A 27,820-nucleotide genomic window follows, 5' to 3' on the forward strand; every position below is an offset into this window, starting at 1 on the left:
GATTAAAAATCTTGACAGAAAAGACAAAAAAGACAAAAAAGGCGAATAAGACAGCAAAAAGACTGCAAGAAGAATGCAAAAACACTGCAAAAAGACATCAATAAGAAAGCAAAACCACAGCAAAAAGACTGCCAAAAGACAGCAAAATGCGCTGCAAGAAGAATGCAAAAAGACTTTAAAAAGACTGCAAAAGACTGCAAAATGCCTGCAAACAGATTGCAAAAAGACAGCAAAAGACTGCAGAAGACTTGCAAAAGCACTGCAAATAGACTGAAAAGAGACTGCGAAATGACAGCAAAAAGACTGCGAAAAGACTGCAAAAAGCATGCAAAAGACAGCAAAAAGACAACAAAATGCAGCCAAAGTACAGGCAAAAAAGCAAAAAGACTGCGAAATGATTGCAGAAGACTTGCAAAAGCACTGCCAAAAGACTGCAAAAAGACTGCAAGCAGACAGCAAAAAGACTACAAAAAGACTGCAAATAGACTGCAAAAAGATTGCAAAAACACTGTGAAATGTTTGCAGAAGACTTGCAAAAGCACTGCCAAAAGACAGCAAAATGCATGTTAAAAGACTGCCAAATGACAGAAAAAAGACTGCAAAAAAAATGCAAAAAGATTGAAAAAAGCCATCAAAAAGACAGCACAAAGACAGCAAAAAGAAGTAAAAAGACATCTAAAAGACAGCAAATAAACAGCGAAAAAGTAGCAAAGAGACAGCAAAAGACAGAAAAAATACAGCAAAAAGGCAACAAAAACACACAAAAAGACAGCATAAAGATAGCAAAAAGACAGCAAAAATATTGCAAAAGGAGAGTACAAATACTGCAAAAGGACCGCGAAATGACTGCGAAAAACAGCAAGAAGACTGCAAAAAGACTCCAAAAAGAATGCAAAAAGACTGCAAAAAAACCGCAAAAAGACGCCAAAAAGACAACAAAATACAGCCAAAGTACAGGCAAGTACTGCCAAAAGACAGGAAAAAGACAGAAAAAAAAATACAAATAGACTGCAAAAACTGCAAAAAGGCCACAAAAAGACTGCAAAAAGACTGCAAAAAGAATGCAAAAAGACAGCAAAGTGACAGCAATAAGACCGAAAAAGACTGCAAAAAGAATGCAAAAAGAATGCAAAAAGAAAGCAAATAGACTACATAAAGACTGTAAAAGCACTGCAAAAAGATGGCAAAAAGATAGCGAAAAGACTGCAAAAAGACGGCTAAAAGTATGCAAAAAGACTGTAAAAGGTCTACAAACAGACCGAAATAGAAGCAAAAAAGCAAAAAGACAGCAAAACGAATGCAAAAAGACTGCGAAAATACTGCAAAAAGATAACAAAAAGAATGCAAAAAGACTGCAAATAGACTCCCAAAAGACTGCGAAAAGACTTCAAAAAGGCTGCCAAAAGACTGCAAATAGACTGCAAAAAGACTGGGAAAAGACAGTAAAAATACAGAATAAAGACAGCAAAGAGACTGCAAAAAAGACTGCATAAAAGACTACCAAAAGACTTCAAAAAGACTGCAAAAAGACTGCCAAAAAAATGCGAAAAGACAGAATAGAGACAGTAAATAGACTGCAAAAACATTGTAAAAGAACTGCAAAAAAACTGCAAAAAGATTTTGAAAAGACTGCGAAAAGACTGCAAAAAAATAACTGTAAAAGGACTAAAAAAAGACCGCAAAAAGAAGAAAAAAGAGAATAAAGAGACTGGAAAAAGACAGCAAAAAGATCGAAAAAAAGACTGCAAAGAGTCTGCAAAAAGATTGCGAGAAGACTGCAAAAAACACTGCAAAAAACACTGCAAAAAGACTGCAAAAAGACAGTGAAAAGACAGTGAAAAGATTAAAAAAAGACAGCAAAAAGACTGCAAAAAAGGCTACAATAAGACTGTGAAAAGACTGCAAACAAGGCAAAAAGACATCAAAATGACTGCAAAATGACTGTTTGAAGACTGCAAAAATACTGCAAAAAGACTGTAAAAAACCTGCGAAAAGTCTGCTAAAATTGCGAAAATTCTGCAAGAAGACTGCAATATGATTGTAATATGACTGCAATAAGACTGCGAAAAGTCAGCAAAAGGACTGCGAAAAGACTGCAAAAAAATCGAAAATAATGCAAGAAAACTGCGAAAAGACAGCAAAAAGAGTGCAAAAAGAATGCAAAAAGACAGCAAATAGACTGTAAAAGGACTGCAAAAAGACGGCAAAATGATAGCGAAAAGACTGCGAAAAGACAGTAAAAGGTCTACAAAAAGACCGCAAACAGAAGCAAAAAAGCAAAAAGACAGTAAAGAGACTGAAAAAAGACAGCATAACGAATGCAAAAAGACTGCAAAAAGACTGCGAAAATACTGCAAAAAGACAACAAAAAGAATGCAAAAAGACTGCAAAACGACTGCCAAAAAACTGCAAAAAGACTGCGAAAAGACTTCAAAAAGACTACCAAAAGACTGCAAATAGACTGCCAAAAGACTGCAAAAAGCATGGGAAAAAGATAGAAAAATACAGTAAAAAGACAGGACAGCAACGAGACTGCAAAAAAGACTGCAAAAAAGACTACAAAAAGACTGCAAAAAGTTGCAAAAAAGACTGCAAAAAGACTTCAAAAAAACTGCAAAAAGACTACAAAAAGACTTCAAAAAGACTGCAAAAAGAGTACAAAAAGGCTGCAAAAAGACTGCAAAAAGACTGCTAAAACAGCAAAACTACAGCCAAAACAAAGCAAACAGACAGCAAAATGACCACAAATAGACCGCACAAGATCTGCAAAAAACTGTAAAGAGCTGAAAAGACTGCTAGAAGAAAGCAAATAGAATGCAACAATACTGCAAAAAGACTACAAAAAGATTGCAAAAAGACTGCAAAAAGACCGAAAAAGACTGCAAAAAGACTTCAAAAAGATCGTACAAAGACAGCAAAAAGAGAACAAAAATACAGCCAAAAAATGCAAAAAGCCTGCCAAAAGACACCAAATAGACTGCAAAAAGACTGCAAATGGACTGCAAAATGTGTAAAAATATAAAAAGATTGCAAAAGGACAGCAAAAGAATACAAAAAGGCTGCAAACAGACAGCAAAAACACAACAAAAATTCAGCCTAAAAAAGCAAAAAGACAGCAAATAGACTGTAAAAAGACTGCAAATAGTCTACATAAAGACAACAAATATACAGCCAGAACACAGCCAAATAAAATCAAAAAGGCTGCAAATAGCCTGCAAAAAGACTGCAAAAAGAAAACAAAAAGGCTGCAAAAAGACTGCAAAAGATCAACCAAATGACTGCAAAAATACAGTAAAAAGACTGCAAAAATACAGCAAAAAGACTACAAATAAGCTGTTAACGGACTACAAAAAGGCTGTAAAAAGACAGCAAAGAGACTGCAAAAAGACAGCAAAACGGCTGTTAAAAAACTGCAAAAGACAGCAAAATTACAGCCAAATAATTGCAAAAAGACTGCAAAAATACAGCAAAAAGGCTGTAAAAGGACCACAAAAAGACTGTAAAAAGACAGCAAAGAGACTGCAAAAAGACATTAAAACGACTGTAAAAAGACTGCAAAAAACAGCAAAATTACAGCCAAATAATTGCAAAAAGGCAGCAAAAAGTCAGCAAAAAACTGTCAAAAGTTAAAAAGACTGCTAAAAAACTGCAAGAAGACTGCAAAAAGAATGCAAAAAGACTTAAAAAAGATAGCAAAAATACAGCCAAAAAATGCAAAAAAAAAACAATAAATAGACTGCAAAAAGACTGCAAATGGACTGCAAAAATATTTATATACTGCAAAAATATTTAAAATACTGCAAATAATTTAAAAATATTAAAATATTGCAAAAGGCCAGCAAAATAAATGCACAAAGACTGCAAACAGACAGCAAAATTATAACAAAAATACAGCCAAAAAAAGCAAAAAGACAGCAAATAGACTTTAAAAATACTGTGAATAGGCTTGCAAAAGGCTGCAAAAAGACAACAAAAATACAGCCAAATTAAAGCAATAAGATAGCAAATAGACTGCAAATAGACTGCAAATAGACTGCAAAAGACTGCAAAAGACTAAAAAAGACTGCAAATAGACAACAAAAATACAGTTCAAATACATCCAAAATAAAAGCAAAAAGACAGCAAAAATACCGCAAAAGGACAAAAAATAGACAGCAAAAAGACAGCAGAACGACATTGAAAAGACAGAAAAAAGGACAGCAAAACGACAGCAAAATGCTGTACAAAGACTGCACAAAGACTGCTAAAGACAGCTGAAAGACATCGAAAAGAGAGCAAAAAGACTGCAAAATGATTGCAAAGAACTGCAAAACGACTGCAAAAAGACTGTAAAGAGACTGCAAAAAGACTGCAAAAAGCCCGCAAAAAAACTGCAAGACTGTTAAAAGCTGCACAAAGACTGCACAGACTACTAAAGACAGCAGAAAGACAGCAAAAAGACAGTAAATAGACTGCAAAAAGACTGAAAAAATGCAAAAAGACTGCGAAAAGACTTCCAAAAGACTGCAAAAGACTGAAAAAAACTGCAAAAAGACAGCAAAGAGACTGCGAAAAGACTGCAAAAAGACTATGAAAAGACACCAAAAAACTGCAAAAAGACTGTAAAAGACAGCAAAAATAATGCAAAAATAAGACAAAAAGACAGAATAATAACAGAAAAAAAAACAGAAATTAGATAGATAAAAAACAAGAAAAAATGCAAAAAGACAGAAAAAAAGACAGAGAAAAGACATAAAAGGCATCAAAATCACAAAAAATTATACCAAAATGATATCGAAAAGAAAACAAAAAGACATCAAAAGGACAGAAAAAAGACAGCAAAAAGACATAAAAAGGACAAAAAAGACATATAAAACTTAGAAATGACAGCAAAAAGATACCAACAAGATATCAAAAGGACATAAAAAAGATAGTAAAAAGATATCGAAAAGACATAAAACAGACCAAAAAAAATACAGAAAAAGTCAGTGAAAAGGCAGCAAAATCACAGCAAAAATACAACAATAAGACAACTATAAGCCAGCAGAAAGACAATGAAAGGACAGCAAAAGGACAGTAAAAAGACATAAAAAAGATAGCAAATAGACAGCAAAAAGCCAGAAAAAAGACAGCATGGAAGCAGCAAAAACCTTTTATAAAGACAGCAAAAAGATACAAGAAGACAGCAGAAATTACAGCAAACTAAAAAACAGCAAAATATTTGAAAAAATATTAAAAAGTCAAACCGTTTGATTTTACAACACAAAAAGCCTAGGAGCCAAAATCGATTTCCAAAGATTTCTTTAAATTTTTTTCAGGTTTGAAATTTTTACCATTCCATGTAAATACATCAGGATGTATTTTTTAAGCGGAAATATAATCGCTATTTTGTTTATTTTTTCAATACCAGGGAAATTTTTCATTAGGGTTTTTTTTTTCATTGTAAAGAAGTGCCAAGAAAAGCTGATAGGTGATCAGGTCGTTGAGAAGCTTACAAATAAAGTTAACACGGCAGAAGGTTCCACGAATTGCGTGGCATTCGTAGTGATCCATATAAAAAAAAAAAAACTAACGACAGCGACAGGTCGATTCATTTGCCTTCAAACAAGATAAAGTAAGGCGGTGTTTGAATGAGGATAATAAAGACGACTCAATGGATTAGCAATTTGTTGCTACCAGTTTCCGGTTTCGGGTAACACTTGTTGAAGCAAGTAGGAGTTTTGTTATTATTTAGATATGAAAAAGTGATATTTAAAAAAAAATATTGGCCTTTGAAATCTATTCAAAACTAATTTTAATTTCTTTCTTTCATTTCAGGTAAGTTTCAATAATGCCAACATCGAAAAGCTTAGTAAGTTTGTATAATGTTAACCTTCAAAATTCAACTAATCTTGTTTTTTTAACTAAAATATCTTAAAAGTTGATTCACATTTTGAAATCTTAATTCGAATTGTGCAATTTAAATAATTGACGAAAAAAATATAGGTTTTATGCACTTCTTTTCTTTTTTGACACCAAATTTGAATGAGTAAACTAATGATGCTTCACTTCGGTTCCATCTTTAACCCTTCTCGATCCAAAAAATAAAGGTCAAATGGAATAAAAACCTAATCGTTTTATGGCGCAAAATGTCGTCACCATTCTCCGCAGCCAGGATTTTATATAACCGTCAGCATAAAATAATTCGAAAGGGGAGGATTCCGGATGACCTTGGACCTTGGCCGATGACAAAAAGTGGCGCGCGAAACTGTATGCCATCATGGGGGAAAAAAGTTGCCGCTAAAAATAACGCGTCCGGTCGCATATGACGTTGCCTAACTCCACGGGATTTCTTCTGCTAAACCCTCGGTTCCTACCAAGGATAATTTTAGAACCACAACAATAATGGCCTTCGTCCATGGGGAAGGATAGCGAATATTCTCCCGGGGGTCTTGTTGGAAAATTGGATTTTTTTTTCTCTCTAAGTCGATTACGTATTCATAGAAGTCGTAGCTATGATTTCGATAAAGTTATATAAATAGTCTTAGTCATCCTTCCAGAGGATAACTTTATTTTTATTTACATAGATGGTATCAGCAAACCTTCAGTTCAAAGTTTTGTTGTTTTTTTTTAACAGAGTATTCACCCCTCCCAAGCTTCTAAGTTCCTCCGGATGTGGCCCAGTTTTCTCCTGGCCGCAGAATCAACTCTGGAAGGAGAAGCAACATCCGTTGTGGGTTGGCGCGGCAGCATCTTAGTTAGTTTGTTGATCTTTGCTTCTGGCTTTTTTTAGCTAAGCGATTTGCCGATGACGTACATTGTAATTAAAAATTTTCCTTTCTTATCAGTGAAGGAGATGAAAGCTGGGCACGTTCAGCGCTAATTGCTTCTTGCCTGGGCTACGTTTAGTTAAATAGATAGCAGTATACACTGCAGACTATAAATATATTTTACCCTTCAAGTTTCATTAACAATCAGAAGGATTGAGAAGCTTGTTTTTTATTGAGCGATAGTTTACTCTTTTGTAATGTCTCATTTCTACTTGTTTCTCTATATAGAGCAACATAAACATCACAGTTAAAGGTAAAGTGTCACCAATAAAACTTAAAAAAAAGTTTAAGAGGTTGTATATGAGACACGACCGTAATGTTAACGTAGAATTACGACAGCCATCTTGTGCCAATGTATTTTTCGTAATAAATTTAAATTTTTTTGAGTAAAGTTGATCAATTTCAAACAAGTGGTTGGCCGTAAAAAACATTATTCAGCACTATTCAGTTGCATAAGTAAAGGCGAAATAAATATAAGCATGTACAATAATGTACATATAAGTGGTGTCAAGACCCATGGCTTAGAAATTGAAGTTTTGTTACTAAGCAAATTATATGCAAGCTCAGTATCAAACGCCTGCGAGAAAGCTTCTAATGATAGTGCTGGCATTCAATAAATCAAGTGTTCTTAAATAAGGAATTTTGAATCTGTTTTTTTCTTTTATTCAACGTTTGGATTAAAAAAAAACGCTGCATAAAAAGACAAAAATTGAAGCAATACTTTTTTATACAACACAGTTTTTCATCAAATTTCAATAAAAAATCTACTAAATCAACAACTGATCCCTTTCATCCATACGCTTAACTCTTAGCAAAAGATGACGCTCATAAAATGTGCGTTAATATTTATCAAGTATGTGGATTTGTTGTCTTAAATGCAATTCTCGTTTGGTCAATGATTTAGAGTCACTACAATGGTCGTGCTAAAAACGAAGTTTTTTAAACATTGATACCATAAGTCAAACTTGTGACAGCAAAGTGTTTTTTTTATTTACACATAATAACTATGATCAATATGTTTTGATAGGCACAGAAGAACGCAAAATGCTCTCTTGCATGCAAACTATCCGTAGCAAAGAAACGCATAGTATTAAACGCCTATGAATAGGCAACGATTTCTTCAACATTAAAATCAAACGCTTGCAAGCTAACTAGTACCTATAAGTGCCGAAATTTTGAGCTTTCTCACCGCTGCCTTTGATAGAAACGCTTGACTCAGTGCAAAAGTAGAGAAAAATCTCCCTGAAAGTTCTGCCTCATGCGTCTCTTCTGAATCAGTATCAATTCGGTATCGATTTTTGTAAAGGGCGATAGTGCCAATATCGCTGTTCGAGAAAATTATTTTTAAAATTTTACAGCTCCATAAGTTTCCAAGGAAAATATTACTTATGATCTCAGCTGATTACTCGATTTATTTACATTTGACTCATAAGCTCTTTTGAAAAATTGATACCCAAATTTATCATTCCCTCTAAGTCAATTCTTTTTCCGTCCAGCAATCACTAGCGTAAAACGACGTTTTAAGGTGGGATTATTGATAATTCTAGATATTAGATTATTATAAACTCAACAAACGGCCCTTTTCAGGGCCAAAATATCTTTGAAAGAGTCTTGTCTTTTCAATGCAAATTGGTCGATTGGGTGGTGGGTGGTGAGTCGTTGGTAGTAAGTGGTGTGTGGCAGGTCTCGTGGGTGGTAGGTGGCGTGGGTGGTAGGTGGCGTGGGTGGTAGGTGGCGTGGGTGGTAGGTGGTGTGGGTGGTGTGTGGTGTGGGTAGGTGGCGTGGGTGGTAGGTGACAAGGGTGGTGTGTGGCGTGGGTGGAAGGTAGAGGTGGTGTGTGGCGAGGATGGTGGATGGTAGGTGGTGTGGGTTAGGTGGCTTGGATGGTAGGTGGCGTGTGGCATGGGTGATGTGTGCGGGTGGTGTGGGTAGGTGGCGTGGGTGGTAGGTGACAAGGATGGTGTGTGGCGTGGATGGTAGGTGGCGTGGGTGGAAGGTAGAGGTGGTGTGTGGCGAGGATGGTGGATGGTAGGTGGCTTGGGTGGTAGGTGGCGTGGGTGGTAGGTGGCGTGTGACGTGGGTGGTGTGTGGCGTGCGTGGCGTGGGTGGCGTGTGGCGTGGGTGGCGTGTGGCGTGGGTGGCGTGTGGCGTGGGTGGTAGGTGGTGTGTGGCGTAGGTGGCGTGGGTGGTAGGTGACAAGGTAGGTGCTGGTTATGCATGGTCTCCGCACTTTTCGTACTGTGGCAACTTGCCACTGTTTGACAGCAAAACGATATCTGCATAGGATTACCGCTGGTGGGGTCCGTATGCAGATCGAATTACACTGCTCAACGGGCAAACTGAGAATGAAACCGGTCGACCGGAGACCCCTTACTTTTATATCTTTCGAAGGAAGGGAAAAATAAAACATACCAAGGGGCGTGGCGTCCGTGTTTTTTGTCATTTTCGACCAGCCAATCAACGATGAGCAGGCTTGAAATGTCTTTTAGGAAAGATGTCCTTGAGTTGGAAAGTTTTCGTGACGCGAGATCCTTTCAGCAACTTTCAATTTGCCCCCCTATAGTGTTGCCGTAAGACGTAATTCTACGTCAAAAAAAATTAAAAAATTACAGCCAAAATCAACGCATTTCTTCGATTTTAAGTTTTCAAGTTAAAAAAAAACTTATTTTTTACGTGACAAACTCCTAAATTTTTCAATTAAATTATCTTACCAAAGTCTATGTCGCTGTGAACATCCTTATGAACATGCCCTTTACGCCTGAACAAATTTTAAATGCTTCTGTTGTCACTTCAAGTTGAAACATCATGAAGGAGGGGAGGGGGAGGGAGGGTCGTATAGTAAAAATTAATGCCAAAAAATAACAAATATGAATAAATTTCACAAAAGATTGCGCTATTTAGATTGCACAAAACTGATGAATCAAGTAAAGTTTTATCAAAAAAATTGAAAATCTGAGAATTCAAAAGGTGATAAGACTCTTGCTTTCCAGAGATAGGCTTTTGTTCTTGTAGTTGTTCGAATATACAGTGAATTTATCAAATTTCCACATTATCCTTCAAGCTTTATTAATTTTCGCCTTCAGAATTTTCAGAAAAACCAAAGGGGGTGGGGGTCAATTAAAGAATTTGATAATTGTTCCGGCCTTACGGAAAAATTTTAGAAAGTTACAAAACACAAAACCTTTAACTGTGTTTTCTCGAAAGTAGCTTTTTTGTAATTTAACCCATTTGGCATTGAGAGCTTCATGATATATGTTTCAAAATTATGCTAGACTCAATAGTTTAGTAAAATTTCATTGTGAAAATATTTAAGGGCTTTTTTAGGCTTCTTCAAAAACAAAAAACGAAATGATGGACAAGACTTAGTTTTAGTAAAAAAAAAACATTTTGTAAACATGATCAAGTTGTTAACTAGTTTCTTTTGTCTTGTCAGGCACTTAAGAACTTTTTTGCAGTTGACGTTTGCTAAATCCAGAATATTCAACGATTATTGAAATGCAAATACAGTGCAACACACATGCAACCGTCATTTCAATCGATGTGTAAGCCTCTTTGATTTTGGCCTTTTAAAAAATGGTGTATTTTCCAGCATTTTAACGTTGCCAGAAACCGGGGGATCTTATGATCCTTTTGATGATTGAAAATGGAGATGATAACTCTCTACTGCATACGAAACCATATACGGTTTTTTTTTAAATTCTTAGCGTAATCCAGTACATATTTTAAAATATTTCAAACAATTTGAATACCTTTTAAATTCAATAAGAAATTTTCAAACCCAAAGAAAAATAAAAAAAAAATTTTGTGACAATTTTTCAAATTATTCAAAATGTAATACCTACCATTGACAAAAAAATCGTTATTTTTTGTAAGAAATTTCTTAGTTAGAAGTAAACAAAGTAACTTTCACTGATTATTCTACAACATATGGAGAAGACATTTAAAACCATAATGGTTTAACAAAAATTAGATAGGGTGAGTGCTTCTACTTTGGACCTAGAGTCCACTTTAGTCCTAAAAGGCCGAAAATCGGAATTAACTCATTTCGTTTGCATAAATTCAAGATACTCCTATGCAAATAATTAACGCTTATTCTTCCTCTATCCTATAATAACGCTATTCGCCATTAAAAAGTAATTCTAATAAAATTGTTATCATTTTTGGAAAAGGACTTTCTCTTTAGTGGTAAAACAGACAGCTCGATTAGTGGGAAGTATATCGAGAAACCAGAGAAATTAAGAATAAATCTTATTATTTAAAAGGTCAAGCCTTATTTTAATGGAAAACTACCATTGCTGTGATGAGGATGAACTAAACTATCTATTTTATCTATTTGATCTTAAATAATAGAAAATCATTGGACAACCCGAAAAATAGGTAAACGGTCCAAAAATAGGACATTTCGGCCATGATGTTCCATTTTTAGATCTGACATTATTTTTTTCAATACTAACTAATCAATTAAGGTGCAAATTTAAAAAAAAATTGAAAACTTCGAGCACTTTGAGGCACTCATAAATCAAGTTCAATTGAGCTGAAATTTTGCACACTCAAAATAATCTGCACGTCGTGGCTACGTGAGAAACTACATAAATTTTATTCAATTGATTTTCACGTAGATGCTACAAAATAAATATGTTTATACTCCCCTATAAGAATGAATGCTTGAGGGAATTTTTAGTAAGTTTAACGCAATGCAATGATGAATGTTACGTTAAATGTGGTAAGTGTCAAAATGAAATATAGGTCGATTAAATTTTTTTTTTCTGTGGTATTTTTGTTGCAGGCAATGATAATTAACGGAACAATATTTCTTCGGAAACTAAATTTATTTTCACAATCATTCACTACTACACACAAATAACACTACACTGATAAATAATCTTGAATCACGGGGCCTTTTTGACTCAGCTCGGCTTGTAAGATCCTGTAGAAATTGAAAGTATTATTTAAAAAAAATTAAATGATAAATATAATTTATCTAAGCATGTTTCTCTTAGGCGTTTGACAAGCTGATGAGAAAAAGTGAGCAAAAATCAAGAGAATCGAAGAAGCCTGAATTTATCTTGTCCGACGCTTTTGAATCAAAATCTGATGCACCATCAGACCGAGTGCTCTATCCCAAAAAAAACCGGAAAAATATCAACAAAAACACATCGATTTAAAGATTTGATAAGGAAATTATCATAAATCGAACTCACCAGAATACAAACGCTCAGTTTTTCTCTTGCAGCTTAGAATCTTGCTTAGAATGTTTGTTGGAACCACTTATTGGTGCTCAACCGATCCCATTTCCGGTTGTCGAAACTTTTCTAACTAAACGGCCAATTTTCCGACCGGTGGAAGAATTAATTTTTCTGCTTGATCGTGGGAATCGGGTAATTTTCAAACTATCGTGGAATTCGGAAATGGAAAAGCCAGCCACAACATTAAGAAATTTTACATCTTAAAAAAAGTCAACTATCTGAAAGGAGGACTGCCAATTTTCTTATAAAAATTCGTACATGCACACGTTCGTAAAAAAAATGATCCTAATGGACTTCAAATCATCCACCTCAATTTTACGAGAAATTCTTGCGGCAGTTACGTCATTTACTACAGTTACTACAAAACACACGTCAAATCCCAGGGGTAGAAAACAGAAGAAAAAAAAAAAACAAAAAAACGCTCATATGTCGAATTGATCTGATTAAATCATCGACCAGTGAGCAGGTATCAAATTTTGTTTCATTAGAATTTTCATTCTTTAAACTTTTTTTTTTAGTCTTTGAGAGAGTTTTGCATTTGATAAGTTTACAAGTTTTACCAAACTGAGCATGCTTTATCTATAAAACAATAGCTTTGTTGATTTTGTTTTGTTCCGGCACGAATTTTTATCATAAACGATTACAAATCTTTTCAAAAAGTGCTCATTTTTCTGTCGAAAAGTAAAAAAATGCTGCAGCGAATTTCTATTTGCCTGATCTAGGTCAAATCGATGGGATGCCAAAAAAATCTTAGTTTACGTGAAAAATCCCGTATATTTAATTTCTAAATAATTTTGCGTGCAAATTTTTGAACTTCGACATGGAAACTTGCAGGTCACTCGAAACGAGAAAAACGCGTTTGAAATTTCTGAACATCCAATCAAATCCTATTAAAAAAAATCGACCACTTTTTGTTCAACAAAATCAAGAAGTGTGTCTGTGTTTCGCCAAATTGAATTTTATTACTTTTTTGAAAGTTTTAAGAGATTTTAAGATGAAACCGCGTTAATTAGTAAAGTGCAACCGCGTACATCCGGAATGACCGTTAACTCGATTTGTTTACATTTGGCAGTTTCGCCCTTTTGAACCAAAATTACTCAGATGTTATTTGGCTCAAAACGATTAAAACCCGTGAAATCGCCTTTTTGCATAAAACATTACCCAGCTGCTCAAATTGATGGAAGACGTGGTGGTTTGCGTTAAAATGGCAAAGGGTTGAAAAACGGAGGATTATTTTTCATACTATTCTGATTTTACATATTCATAAGGAATTTAGAAACTTCATTTCAATTTTATTGAAGGAACATGTTTTTATGATCAGCTAAATAAGTACTTTCAAACATTTTTGATCAATAACTACCGATTTTCAAAATGTGATTTCTTCTTCAACAAATTTAGCTCATAATGATAATCCAGGATCAATTATGTGTGTCTTCACATTGTCAGGTATTATGACATCCATCATGAGATGTGGTTTTTGGAAAGCTTAAAACCATATCGTAAGTGTCTATTACAACACCTTCATAAGAAAGTCGTTTTAAAAACCGAAAAAGATACGTGGATCGAATCCATATTTCACCGTACAAGATCCGATGAGGACGGACAACCCTGGGCCGGATCGGTCCATTTCATAGATTCATTTAAATCGAAATGACAAACGAAAGTGCCCTATTACGCGGGTCGTTTCCTTTCGTTTTTTTTCTGTGTTCATTTAGCAGCCCAAATAAACCGACAACCACAAATAGAAACGGCGAACCTCCTCACTCCTAGACCTCTTGAAGGAGGAGTGAGAAAACGAAAATATGGTCAACATTTTATGACAGCATTAATTTCGGGCTCTCCGGTCGGTCGGTGGTAAATGAAATTAAGTACCCACTCCCGGCCCCTCGGAAACACGGCTTAAGTCTTTTTTTTTTTGAACCGATACCTTCGTTTAGCTTTGACAGCCCCAGTGTCACTATCTACAATTAACTTACGTAAGAAGGCAAATGAGGAAGGTGACGACTGGCTGCAACGGTCCTCAATCCGTCATGCTTTGCTCAATCATTGCCAATGACAGCTTTACACCACTACTGCCTGTACTTAGTAGAGAATCGGTCGTTTTTTGGATAAATGGCGCTTAAAATTGTGTTTATCCAAGTGCCTTTCCCAGCACATTAGCACAATCTCGAATGACGGACGCTTTGTTTTGGGAACATCAACAATCTTGTTTGACGTTTATGCTAATTTAATTATGACACTGGCTATCGATAAAAGTTTATCGCCAAAACAATAACCAATTTTATGGATCCATCAATCGGCATGTGGTCTACTCGATCTAGAGTAGATTTCGGTTCAACTCGTGCTTCGGGAACGCAATTCCAGACGACCGGCCGGCGGCATCTCAACGATTCATCTCAACCCGAGTTAATCATTCGGTCGTAAAATTAGCACCCATCCTTCCGAGCCATAAAAGATAAATCAATTGAGTTTTTGGATCATTTCAAACAAGCGGAAATGATTTCCCTAAAATAATTGAAGGCGGATATCGTTTTTCGGTGTTGAATTTACAAACAATCGTATATAAAATTTCATAGCTGCTATGAAACTTTGCAGTGCTTATGACCTAGTTATATGATATTGTAGATGTAAAATATATAAACGAAACATTGTACAATGTTAGAACAATGCTGAAGGATTCAAATTTTAATATAAAATTGCAGGAATACACATGTTTCTATTAGGTTTTTTTTTAAATATTCAACATATTTAAAAAAAAGTAAGATCTTCCAAATCCTGTAAAAAACGCATAAGTAGTCAGTTCTTTCTTGTGGGGTTGGGGGGAACAAGGCGCTTGTGATCTAAACGGCAATCAATGCTGGGTGCTTCTCCAACATCTTCTCGGATTCTTCTTGGAGTTTTCTTAAAGTCCACTTGAAGTCGATTTGAAGCTTTTTTTTAAAGACTCATAGAAGTCTTTTGAAGTCCTTTTGAAGTCTTTTTGGCTTGTTTTGAAAGTCTTCTTGAAGACTCCTGTAAATTTAAAAAATTTTTGCATTTGTTTTCAGTCTTCGTGAATTCCACTTGAAGTCTAATCGAAGTCTATTTGAAGACTTTTTTAAAGTCTACTGAAGTCTTTTTGAAGTCTCCTTGAAGTCTTTTCGAAGACTTTTAGAAGTATTCTGTATTTTTCGAAAGACTCCAGTTTTCTTGGAGTCTTCTCAAAGTCTGTAGATTTGAAGACTTCTTGAAGCCTACTTGAAGTCTTCCGAACACTTATTGATGTGTTCTTAAACTCTTTTGTAGATGTAAAAAAATCGAGTCTTCTAAGAGTCTTCTTATTCCTACAAAGCTGTTCGCAACATCTTCTTTGATTCTTCTTGAAGTCTTCTTGAAGTCCACTTGAAGTCTATTTGAAGCTTTTTTTAAGTCTTATAAAAGTCTTTTAAAGTCCTCTCGAAGTCTACTTGAAGTGTTTTGAAAGTCTTCTTAAAGACTCCTGTAAATTTGAAAAAGATTCGAGTCTTTTTGGAGTCTTCGTAAAGTCCACTTGAAGTCTACTCGAAGTCTATTTGAAGACTTTTTAAAAGTCTACTAAAGTCTTTTTGAAGTCTCCTTGAAGTCTTTTCGAAGACTTTTAGAAGTATTCTGTAGTTTTCAAAAGATTCGAGTTTTTTTGGAGTCTTCTCAAAGGTCACTTGAAATCTTTTTGAAGCCTACTTGAAGTCTTCCGAGGACTTTTTGAAGTGTTCTTAAAGTCTTCTGTAGATTTTTAAAGATCCGAGTCTTCTTACAGTCTTCTGAACCCTCCAAAACAGTTCGCAAAATATTCGCTTCGGGGAAATTTCACCTGTATGTAAACACAAATGTTAACCGATTTTGTTGATATTAAATTGATTGAGAAGAAAATTTATTCTAGTTTCTAAATATGTTAAAATAAAGTCGATATTATATACCAGGTTTTAAAAATTGGTTTCCAATAGAAGAAATCTAAAAAAACAATTTTAATCTTTTTTAACGAATAGTCACCGTTGGTTAATTATTTATATGCTAGTTTAATGGCATTGCGGTGAACGTTAGATGATAAATTCTTGATAGAAGAATTAAAGATCGGAAAGAAATGACGGATAGATAAAGCAGACGCTTAGTAGAAGAAAATTTACAGGTGTTGAAATTGAGCCAAGAGCATTTTTAATGGAAAGTTTCAAAGGTGCGTTCTAGACCCTTTGTCCCACATCAGTTGAATGGCTGAGAGAAGTAACAGCGAGAGGCGCAATTACGTTCACCCATACATCCAACCCGATGGATTGGTAAAGCACGTGCTTCCCAATCGGACTTTTTGATGTGGGACAAAGGGTCTAGAACGCACCTTTGAAACTTTCCATTAAAAATGCTCTTGGCTCAATTTCAACACCTGTAAATTTTCTTCTACTAAGCGTCTGCTTTATCTATCCGTCATTTCTTTCCGATCTTTAATTCTTCTATCAAGAATTTATCATCTAACGTTCACCGCAATGCCATTAAACTAGCATATAAATAAAAACAATTTTATTTTTCTGACAGCTTTAGTATATTGAGGTGTTTCATTAATTTTTGGAATCGAAAACATCTTTTCAGCGATGTATAAATATGTTGGGTTTCAATGAAAGTTTTGACCGCTATTTCGGATCTTCCGGTAGAAAAAATGTTATACTTTTAAAGAACACTTTTTACTTTTTCTATGCTTCGCTGTATCTCGTTTTTCAATGAACCAATTTTCTAAATTCAAATTTTAATTTTTTCTCGTAAATTTGATTATCATTTTTATACAACATATTTAGTCTCTCGGATATCTCAGTTTATCAGTATATTGGTTAGATCATTATGATGTTTGTAATGTACGCTTCGTTTCATATATACCCGAACAGCTTTGAAAGGATAAAGACCTTTTGAAGTCTTTCTGAAGTCTACTTGAAGCTTTTCTTAAAGTCCAATGAAGTCTTATACAAGTTTTTGAAATCTTCTGGAGCCCTTATCAAGTTTTTTTTAAGTCCGTTTGAAGGATTTTAAAGCCTTTTAAGCTTTATAATGATTGCAGTCTCTATGAAGTCTTCTTGAATTTCACTTGAAGTCTAATTGTAGTCTATTTTAAAGTCAACTGAAGTATTTTTAAGTCTTCTTGAAGTCTTTTCGAAGACTTCTCGAAGTGTTCTTATAGTCATTTGTAGATTTTAAAAGATTCGAGTCTTCTTGAAGACTTTGTAGTCTACTTTAAATCTATTTTATATGTTTTTAAAGTCTCATGAATTCTTATTGAATCCTTTTTTAAGTTTTCCTGAATTTTCTTGAAGTCCTTTAAAGTCTTCTTGAAGTCTTATGTGTAGATTCCACCAGATTAGAGTTTTCTTGGAGTCTTCTTTAAGTCCACTTAAAGTCTCTTGCAGTCTACTCGAAGGCTATATGAAGTCTTCAATTTTTGAAGTGTTTTTAAAGTCTCTGTAGATTTCAAAAGATTCACGTTTTCTTGGAGTAATATTGAAGTCTACATGAAGAAGTCTTCTCAAAGACTTCTGTAGATTAAAAAATATTCGAGTTTTGTTAGTGTCTTCTTGAAGTCCACTTGAAGTCTACTTGGAGGGTATTTGTGAGTCTTTTCAAAGTCTTTTGAAGTCTTTTAGAAGTCTTCTTGAAGTGTTTTAAAGTCTTCTGTAGATTTAAAAATATTCGAGGTTTCTTGGAGTCTGTAAGAATTTTTTTTTGGAGGCCTTTGAAATTTTCTTGAAGAGTTTTTAAAGAGACTTCTTGAAATTCACTTGAAGTGTATTCAATGACTTTTTAAAGATCAATAAAGTCTTTTCGAAGTCTTCTCGAAGTCTTTTTGAAGTCCACTGTAGATTTAAAAAGATTTAAGTTTTTTTGGAATCTTCTTGAAGTCTACTTGAAGTCTACTTATAGTCTTATTGAAGTCTTCTTGAAGTACTTTTTAAATTGTTTACTGTGCAATTTCAACGCCACGGAGCATCTCAAGAATTATCTCAAGAACACACTACAATTCTTAGGAACAACATAAAAAAACAATAGAGGAGATCTCAGAGTTTACTTTATCTGATGTGTACATAAACCTTATGAAAATGTTGGATATAAGAATTAATTCATTTCTCTGACTAACTCACCCGGTGTGCTTTGCTGTTCCAAAAATAAATGAAATTTTTTGAAAATTGTTTAAACTTATATTAGGCCGGAACAAATATCAATTTCTTCTTTTGTCACCCCCTCCTTCAAAAATTCCAAATAACCCGAAGGGGGAAATAAATAAAGTATGATGTAGTTTATGGAAATTTTGAAAAAATTATCAAATATTCGAAAGATTACAAGAGCAAATAACAGATTGTGGAAGATTGGAGTTTTATTACCTATTGTTTCGCGATTCTATTGAATTTTGCGATAAAAAATTACTTGATTTGTAGGTTTTGTGCAATGATATAGTATACAACTTAGTTGCGTACAATCTATCGTGCAACTTATTTCAATTTATTTGTTTTTCGCATTATTTTTTATTATCCCTCCCTCGCGATGTTTCAACTCCGAGTGACAAAAGAAGGATTGAAATTGTAATTCAGAAGCAATCACTTTAAAATAAATGCTGAAGTTGGAGTTTCGATTTCCAATACAAAGATGATTTAATTTGAATTTCCAAAAGTCTAAGCTCTAAACTTGTTTCTCCTGATCTGTAATCTTTACTCTATTTTTATAAGCTTCGAATTCTTTTAATTATGCCAAAATTTATGTTTACTGGTATGGATTTCACAGGGGGAGCCTTTCAACGCTCACGAACTACCATACGCAGTTTTTTTGTATCTCAATGATGTCACATACTACATTTGACTTCATTTTTTTGATAAGAATTCGAGTTTTCCTCAACAAAATGAGTTAAAAACTGACTCTTTCTTCCTGATCCCGCCTTCAGAAAAGAGATTAAAGCTTAAAAAACTAGTATAGATTACCTGTATGGCTGCCTTCTGGATGGTTAATTTTTAAACCTTGAAAATCTATTATATTAAATTTTGTTCAATTGATTGATAAGACATCGAAATTTACGTGGAATTCCTTCAGCCAGAGAGATCTATAACAATCATAGAAATATGATTTCTGTGTCAAATTTCGTTTTGCTTGCTTGTTGAATAAATTCTCGGGTTATGCGAAAAATGCATGGGAGCACCTCTTTTTCCTCCACATATCCCCAATAATGGAAAGAAGGATGGGTCTCAAATCATATAATTATTTCATGAACCCAAATGCTGCCCTGCTTTATCAAATTTGGCTAAATTTGCTCAATTAGTTCTAAAAGCTTGCATGCATTGAATGCTTCTCTTTTCCATTCCTATTCACCCTCTGGACAAAAGAATGAGTATAAAATTATTGGGAAAATGTTGTAAAGGAACCTCTCTCCTCTCCCTCCTATCTCCCACTGGAAGGAGTGATGGGTAACAAATATTTGTAGACACGAATCTCCTACTCAAATACATTCCTATGCCAAATTTCGTTCCATTTGATCGATTAGTTCTCACGTTATGCAAAAAATTATATGGATTCCCCCTTCCCTTGGAGCCAGGTCCGATGTTTTAGCAAAATTAAAATTCGATTATCTCAAAATACCCCCACTTTTTTTTAACTTCATGGCGTCAATGTGTTTAGCGTGAAATTTTACATAAGAATCACTTATTCATGGCTTAGTTTTATAAAATAAAAAATGATCTTGAATTGATGTTATAAACCGATACTATAGGGATAAAGCTAAGCCATCTTTTCGGATGCCTTTTCATAAGGCGAAATGATGAAATTTCTTGAACTTTTCATCTTAAAATTTGGATATCTCCGGAACAGCGCAAATTGTTTTGGGTTGTCGAGTGAATCTTATGTGAAATTTGGTGGCTTGGTGACAGATTGTTACCTATGATTTTTTACCCAACAAAGCACGAACAAAAAAAATTAAATCAAAATATGATTATTCATTGTTAAGTACTCAATAATAGTGTTCGTATTTAATCGTAACTTTAGAAAACTGGTCCTTAGCCTAAAGGGTGAGCTAATTTTTTTTTTATAATGAAACCTTTAGAAACAAAATATGGAATTTTCTCTCACTGATGGTTAATTTTTTTGAATTTGTTCAAGAGTCTGGTAGATAAAAGTAATTTGATTTGAGCATGGCCGTAGGAACGGGGGGTGTTTTGGGGGTTAACCCCCCCCCCCCCATGAAGGTCTAAAACTGCCAAATGTTTTTTTTGATAAACATAACATTTGAAATTTCTCATCAAATTTCGATGAACAACTAATGATTCATGAGTGACAATCTCGACTCCAAAACCTCGAAATCTCATTTCAAGACCACAATTCTACAAAAGTTTTTCAGAAAATTTCTCACTTGTTGATAGTAGTTTAGTCCCAAATATTGAATACCTCTAAAGTTAGACTAAGCTTACCAGATTGTCCGGATTGAGACCACATTTTCTCACTCTATTTGCAAAATCAAACGAAAATTTCGATTGAGTCATTAGAATTATGTATCTTGCGTCCAAATAATTTTTTTTCTGAACAAATTTTGTCCAAATAAACATAAACGATTTTTTGGAAATCTTAAATATGATCCTGAATCGGCTGATGTGTTTCGATTGAATAGTTTTATTTTTTGGAATACCTCCGAAATTTGCCTGCATATTGGCTGGGTCTTTGGAAAAATTTGAAACAATATGCCCTAATTTCGCAAGGTTTTAGGATAAAATTGCGTGGATTTTCCCAGCCCGAATATTTGCTAAAAATATCTAGTAAGTGCCCAGTCTATTGTTCTTGATTTTCAATTTCTAAAATCTTTGGTATAGAATCCTGCTTCGAACCTTGGTGTTACATTTAAATCTAAAATATGGGGAATTTTCCATATTCGAAGCTCATAATGTTGGAATATAAAAAAAAATATATACATATATATATATAAATTTCCAACAATTTTTAAGATTTGGATCTGAAACTTTTGTCATTAATTTATATTCAAAGTTGAAATATAGGAAAGTCCAGAATTAAAAAATGTGAAACAATTTCATCATGCACAATTCTATTTAATTTTACAAGTTCAAAAAATAACTGAAAAAAAAATCAAATTGAGAACCATACTTTCAGAATTAAATGAAAGTTTTCTGGTTAAGGTCTAATCTGGAATTTATGTAGATTAAAGTTTTGATTTTAGGTTCAAAATGTAGAATGCTGATTTAGAACTAAAATCCAAGGTTTGTATTCAGATTAAGCTCAAATTCAAGTTTCATAATCAATTTAAAAGTATCTTAGGGCCGCAGTTTAAGAACTTTGATTCTTGATTCGAAATAAAAATTGAAAATTCAATCAAAGTCAGTTTAGAAACACAAATCTGGTGAAAATCACATATAAAAAATAAGATCTGGATTCATTTCATAGAATTTGTTTTTTTTTTAAATATAGATTTAAATTTTGAAAACTTTACTTACAAGATTCAAATTATGAATCATCAAATAACTGATAATTTTTAAACTTGTTTTTTATCCTCAGGTAAAAATTCAGCTGAAAATTTAATTTAACATTATTTGCATAAATTGAAGATTCTTCAAAATAAAATCTTAAATTTTGATCGAGTTTACAAGAGTAGAAATAAACCTAAACTAACCTAAACCTGAAAAATAAATTTTTCACTTTTATTTCTGAAAATTTGATACATTTTCACCCATGTTTATTTTTTTTATTAAAGTCCTTTTAACATCTTTATGTCATTCGCGACTAATATCAACGATGCAGTTGGCGCACCAGTCATTGAAAAACTTATCTGGAACAACTGTGTTTGATGTTTACTCTTGGGCTCAAACTCACGGACATCAGCTCAGAAGGCAACTGATTTAGTTCCTACATTTTTTAATGTTTCATGAAAAAAAAGGAATCTCCTAGGAATATTTAAAAAAAATATATAAATTTTAAATGCAACTTGAATAATTTGTACTTAGTACGTATATATTTGTTCAAGCAAAAATCTTACAGAAAAAAATAATCATCAAATCCCCTCCCATGAGCCGGTTCTTCCTACGGCCTTGGATTTGAGCATAAAATAAAATCTTTTTAGAGTAGCCTTCAATTTCTAAAAAGCTTATTGTTTACGAGTTTTGATCACCGCCAGTTGTTGTTATCTTTTTAAGTTGATATTTTTCGGTGATTGTTGAGCCAAATAATAACAATTTCTTTACGTTTCGGCCTACTGGACAATTTCAGCCATCTTCAGAAAAACTGTATTCAGGTAAAAAATATACAAAATTTTTGTATATTTTTTACCTGAATACAGTTTTTCTGAAGATGGCTGAAATTGTCCAGTAGGCCGAAACGTAAAGAAATTGTTATTATTTGGCTCAACAATCACCGAAAAATATCAACTTAAAAAGATAATAAAAAGCTTATTCTATACTCAAATCAAACAAGCCCAATCTTCCGTACTCTTTTTGAAGTTCTATGATTCTAACCTTTGATGCAAATAAATAAAATTTTCCAAAAAAAACTGTAAAATATAAAAAAAAATCAGGATGAAATTTGCTTGATGCGAACTTGAACTGAGTTTATGATATTAATTTGAAATTTGGCTTAAAAAAAACAATATTAATAATTTTAAACAAAAAACCGAGAAAATTTAGAGTTTTGTGCAAATTTTTTAGGTGAAAATCAGGTACATGTTTCTTTGACAGTTTCTTTCTTTTCTTTCAAATATTTGCTTATAAGGAATCAATTCCAGAATGAAAATCCTGTGGATGATTTTTTTTTAAATATTATTGAGGATATATTGCATTAAACAAAACTTAAAAAAAATAACTCAAATTCTACTTTTTATTTGTGATTTTCAGATAAATTCTGATAACAGCTACAAACTAATTCTGATTTAAAAAAATTGAAATCGGGTAATTGAATTCACAAACAAATATTTAAGTTCATGTTCTCTTGAATGTCTCAACAATTTTATGTTGATTACCAAGCCAAATCTTTTTCTGAATCTTCAATCTGAATTCTGAACCTGAATTCAAGAACTGAACTTTGAACCAGTTTCCGAATTTCAATACTATTTCAGAAATGTACAAAAAATACGATTTCCGAATCTAAAACTGTGCTTAAAATGATGGTTACAACTTGTTAAGAATTCTGGACGAGAACGGCTTTCCCGGGAAGCTGATCAGACTGATCAAGGCGACGATGGATGGAACGCAGTGCTGTGTGCGGATTTCGGGTGAATTGTCGAGTTCATTCGAATCGCGCAGGGGGCTTCGACAAGGTGATGGTCTATCCTGCATGATGTTCAACGTGGCGCTAGAAGGTGTTATTCGACGAGCGGTGGGCGAAATGCGGGGCACGATTTTCAACAGATCCAGTCAACTGATCTGCTTTGCCGATGACATTGATATAGTCGGCAGATCATCTGTGGCGGTGGAGGAGATCTACCGCAAACTGAAACGCGAAGCAGGAAGGATTGGGTTGATGATTAATACGTCCAAGACGAAGTACATGCTGGCCTGCGGATCCGAGACCGACCGAACCCGCTTGTCCAGTAATAACAAGGTCACGATCGACGGCGACGAGCTGGAGATAGTCGAAGACTTTGTCTATCTCGGCTCACTGGTGACCGCAGACAATGACACCAGCCGTGAGATCCGGAGGCGAATTATCAGCGGAAGTCGTGCCTACTATGGACTCCACAAGCAACTGCGGTCGAGAAGACTTAGCCCTCGCACGAAGTATAACCTGTATATGACGCTCATTAGACCGGTTGTTCTCTACGGGCACGAGACATGGATATTGCTCGAGGAGGACCTGCGTACACTCGGAGTATTCGAGCGACGAGTGTTAAGAACCATCTTTGGCGGCGTACAGGAGAACGGAGTGTGGAGGCGAAGGATGAACCACGAGCTCGCGCGCCTCTACGACGAACCCAGTATCCAGAAGGTGGTGAAGGCTGGCCGGATACGCTGGGCGGGACATGTTGCGAGAATGCCGGACGACTGTCCTGCAAAACAGGTGTTCGCTACGAATCCGGTAGGAACAAGACGAGCGGGGGCGCAACGAGCGAGGTGGTTAGACCAAGTGGAGCGTGATCTGGCGAACGTGGGGTGCCCGAGAAATTGGAGAACGGTTGCTATGAACCGAGTGAATTTTAGGAATTATGTTCGTCAAGTAATGTCGTAAGACGGAATACTATGTAAATAAAAAAATAAATTGTTAAGAATTCTACCTATTTTGCTAAGCAAAATTGTATAAATTTTTTTCCTCCCTTTTCAATTTTAAAATCTATTTATTTTTCAAAAGTAATTAAGAATCAAAAGACAGGACACCGAACAAGAATTATAAGTTATGATAGTTGGGTAAAAAAATGTAAAGTTTAATCATATATTTTATTTGTGTAAAATTTGTATAAAACTTTGTATCGATCATTTGAATTTTGAGAAAAATAAACAGAAAAAAAAATCTTATTTCCAAATCAGAATTTTATGAGTCAAGTTTTAGAGCCTTCATTCATGAATCTTTTATTTGAATTCTTTAGTGCTGGTTAAATCTTAATTCATTATTCCAATTATCTATTTCCAATCTGTTTTGTGAATCTGAATTAAAATGTAAATTTCTTATGATGAATCTGAATCTGCGTATTCTATTTTGGATCACCACTTAGAAGCTTTAAATGTTTAAATTAAGTGTTAGAATATAGTTTAAGAACTTCCAATATGAATATAAAAAAAATCTTCATTTTTCATATTCGGAAAACTATTATCAAAATATTGAGAATGCATATGATTTTCGAAAAACATGATTCAAATTTGATATGAAATGCAAAACCGAATTGGAACCAGGATTTCAAAGCAGCTTTTCATTCCTAACTATTTGAACTGAAAATCAAGAATCCTAAACTTGATACATAATCAGAAATACGAAAATATGTAGAAATACAATTTTGGTTATCGGAATATGGAACCGGAACCTCTAAAATGGGTTTATATTAAAATTTAATATTCAGACCTGGGCCAGATTTCCCGGTTTTAACCGGGTTGGCCTGGATATTTAATATACAATTTTCGACCCAGTTACCCGGATTTCATTGGAAAAGCCCGGATTTTACCCGAGTTTATTCTCATTCTCATTCCGCAATCAAACTTTAAAAAACAATTTGTGTTGTAAATTTGTTTTTTATTTATGCGTCCAAAATTTTGAAGCAAGTTTAAATAAAAGAATCATAAAAAAAATTTTCTAGTTTTTTTTTTAATTCTTAGGTTTTTGGAAAATTTTCCGGATTTCAGTCGACAATTTTGAAATAAATACCCGGATTTTGACAGGTTTTTATATAAAACAGCCCGGATTTGTCCGGCCCGGATACGTGCTGAAAAAAATCTAACAATCTTATTCTATGAACAAGTGAGAAAATTTTGAAAAACTGTAGCAGAATTTTGAACTTGGGATGGGTTTTTGAGGTTTTGGCATTCGTCTTTAGTCTAGATTGTTACTCTTGAATAACTTTTGCTGTGTGGTGGCGGCTTATAGAATACTACCACTGGGATACTGGTACATGTCGTAAAAGGCGACTTATCCAGTGCTTCCCATATGCGTTAGTCATTCTTCAAATGCGACTATCACATTGGGAGGGGGGAACTTTGGCTTGGTTCCAAGCCAAGTTTCTTCAGGGAGGATTCACCAATTGTGCTTATTGCTATTATTGCGCATGCACGAGTTGTATTCTCCTAAATTTTGTAAACACCCGCTTCAAGGTGGTTCTGTGCCTGCGGGCCCCAAAGTGGGGGTAGGAGGGTGTATAATAATCCTATCTTAAGCAGAACGTCGTTGTCTGCACTATAGCCAGGCACTGGTGCAAAGGGCCGTATTTTTCCTGGCAACTCGTGGGATTCAGATTATACACACGATTTTAAAATTTTCATCCTGTATGGGATACCCCGCTTCATGCGTCGATATGATGGTGCAGGGGTTCTTGTGTGTGATGGGAATATGTGTGGAATTCTTTGATAGAAATGCTTTCTATTAAGGTTGCACAGATAAATCTGCAGCACAAAAGAACCGCTACACTTAACTTATGTCGTTTAATCCTTAATGGAACTGCATCAATCGCCTTGGTCCAAGAACCCTATTTCCGAAATGGAACTTTTTACTTAGGGAATTTGCTCAAACCAAACTTTACTGTGTTCAGTGTAATTGGAATGACTAATGCCCGAATAATGCCTCGTGCATGTATATTGATAAATAATTCTTTAAATGCAACACTTATACCCAATCTAACAACAAGAGATATTTGCGTCGTTCAGGTTTCGCTGCCTGATAGAAAATACGTCTACTGTTCAGCATACTCACCATATGAACAATCATCCCCTACGGATGAGTTAAAAAATGTCATTTCATTCTGTGAATCACAAAATATACCTTTTGTAATTGGCTGTGATGCCAATGCCCATCATTTTGTATGGGGTAGCTCAGATATCAATCTGAGAGGCTTAAATTTAATGGAATATTTAAGCAGCACTGATTTAGAAATTCTAAATGTAGGAAATAAACCAACTTTTGTTAGGTGTGACAGAGAAGAGGTGATTGACATCACACTTTGTTCTAGAACAATTTCTCAGGAAATTTCAAATTGGTATGTGCCTAACGAAGAATCGATTTCTGGCCACAGGTTTATCTATTTTGAACACTCAGGTGAGTTTTTAGAAACAATTATATTCAGAAACCCAAGAACAACTGATTGGGACCTATATTTGGAGCATCTTGCTACTAAATTTCATGGATATACACCTGAAATTACTACTCCTTCAGAGTTGGATGAAGTGGTTGCAAAAACCACCGAAATTATTTTAAATTCTTATGAAGAAGCGTGTCCCTTACGAACGTTGAAATTCAACAAAAACAGTACACCATGGTGGAACTCAAATCTCAGTAAATTACGAAAAAACTGCAGACGCCTTTGGAATCGAAGGCGCACGGAAGGTTTTGATGCTTTCAAGTTGGCTCGCAGAGCTTACCGGAAAGCAACAAGAGCTGCCGAACGCTCAAGTTGGCAGAGCTACTGCACAAACATTTCAAGCTTGCACGAAGCAAGTAGTCTTAGCCAAATCAAAAGATTATCAGGTTTCATACCTTAAAACCCCTAGTGGTGATTATACATCAAACGACGAAGAAACATTAAGTTGTCTATTCAATACTCACTTTCCAGGATGTGTTGATCAAGATTCATCGATAGAGCCTGAGTTCTTTTCTGGAAGTCTAGATTCCTTGCATTTTGCTCGGAAAATAGTCACTACAGAATCGATCAAATGGGCAATCGAAGGTTTTGCTCAATACAAATCTCCTGGAAGTGACGGTTTATTTCCAGTTTTGCTTCAAAAAGGTTTCGATCATTTCAAACACATATTAAGAAAAATAATGATAAGCAGTTTTGCTCATGGATATATTCCTAAACTTTGGCGGCAGATAGCCGTGAAATTCATCCCTAAAGGGGAACGATCATCATACGACGAAGCCAAAAGCTTTCGTCCTATTAGTCTAAGTTCATTTCTATTAAAAGCACTTGAACGTTTAATTGATCATCATATCAGGCAAGAATGCCTTGTCCAACATCCGCTTAATGCGACACAACATGCATACCAAACAGGAAAATCAACATTAACTCTTCTGCACAACGTAGTACACAATATTGAAAATAGTTTTTCACAGAAAGAATCATGTCTAGGAGCATTTCTAGACATAGAAGGAGCATTTGATAATGTCTCGTTTACATCAATAATGGATGCG

This window comes from Uranotaenia lowii, chromosome 1, assembly GCF_029784155.1.
Source record: "Uranotaenia lowii strain MFRU-FL chromosome 1, ASM2978415v1, whole genome shotgun sequence".
Taxonomy (NCBI): domain Eukaryota; kingdom Metazoa; phylum Arthropoda; class Insecta; order Diptera; family Culicidae; genus Uranotaenia; species Uranotaenia lowii.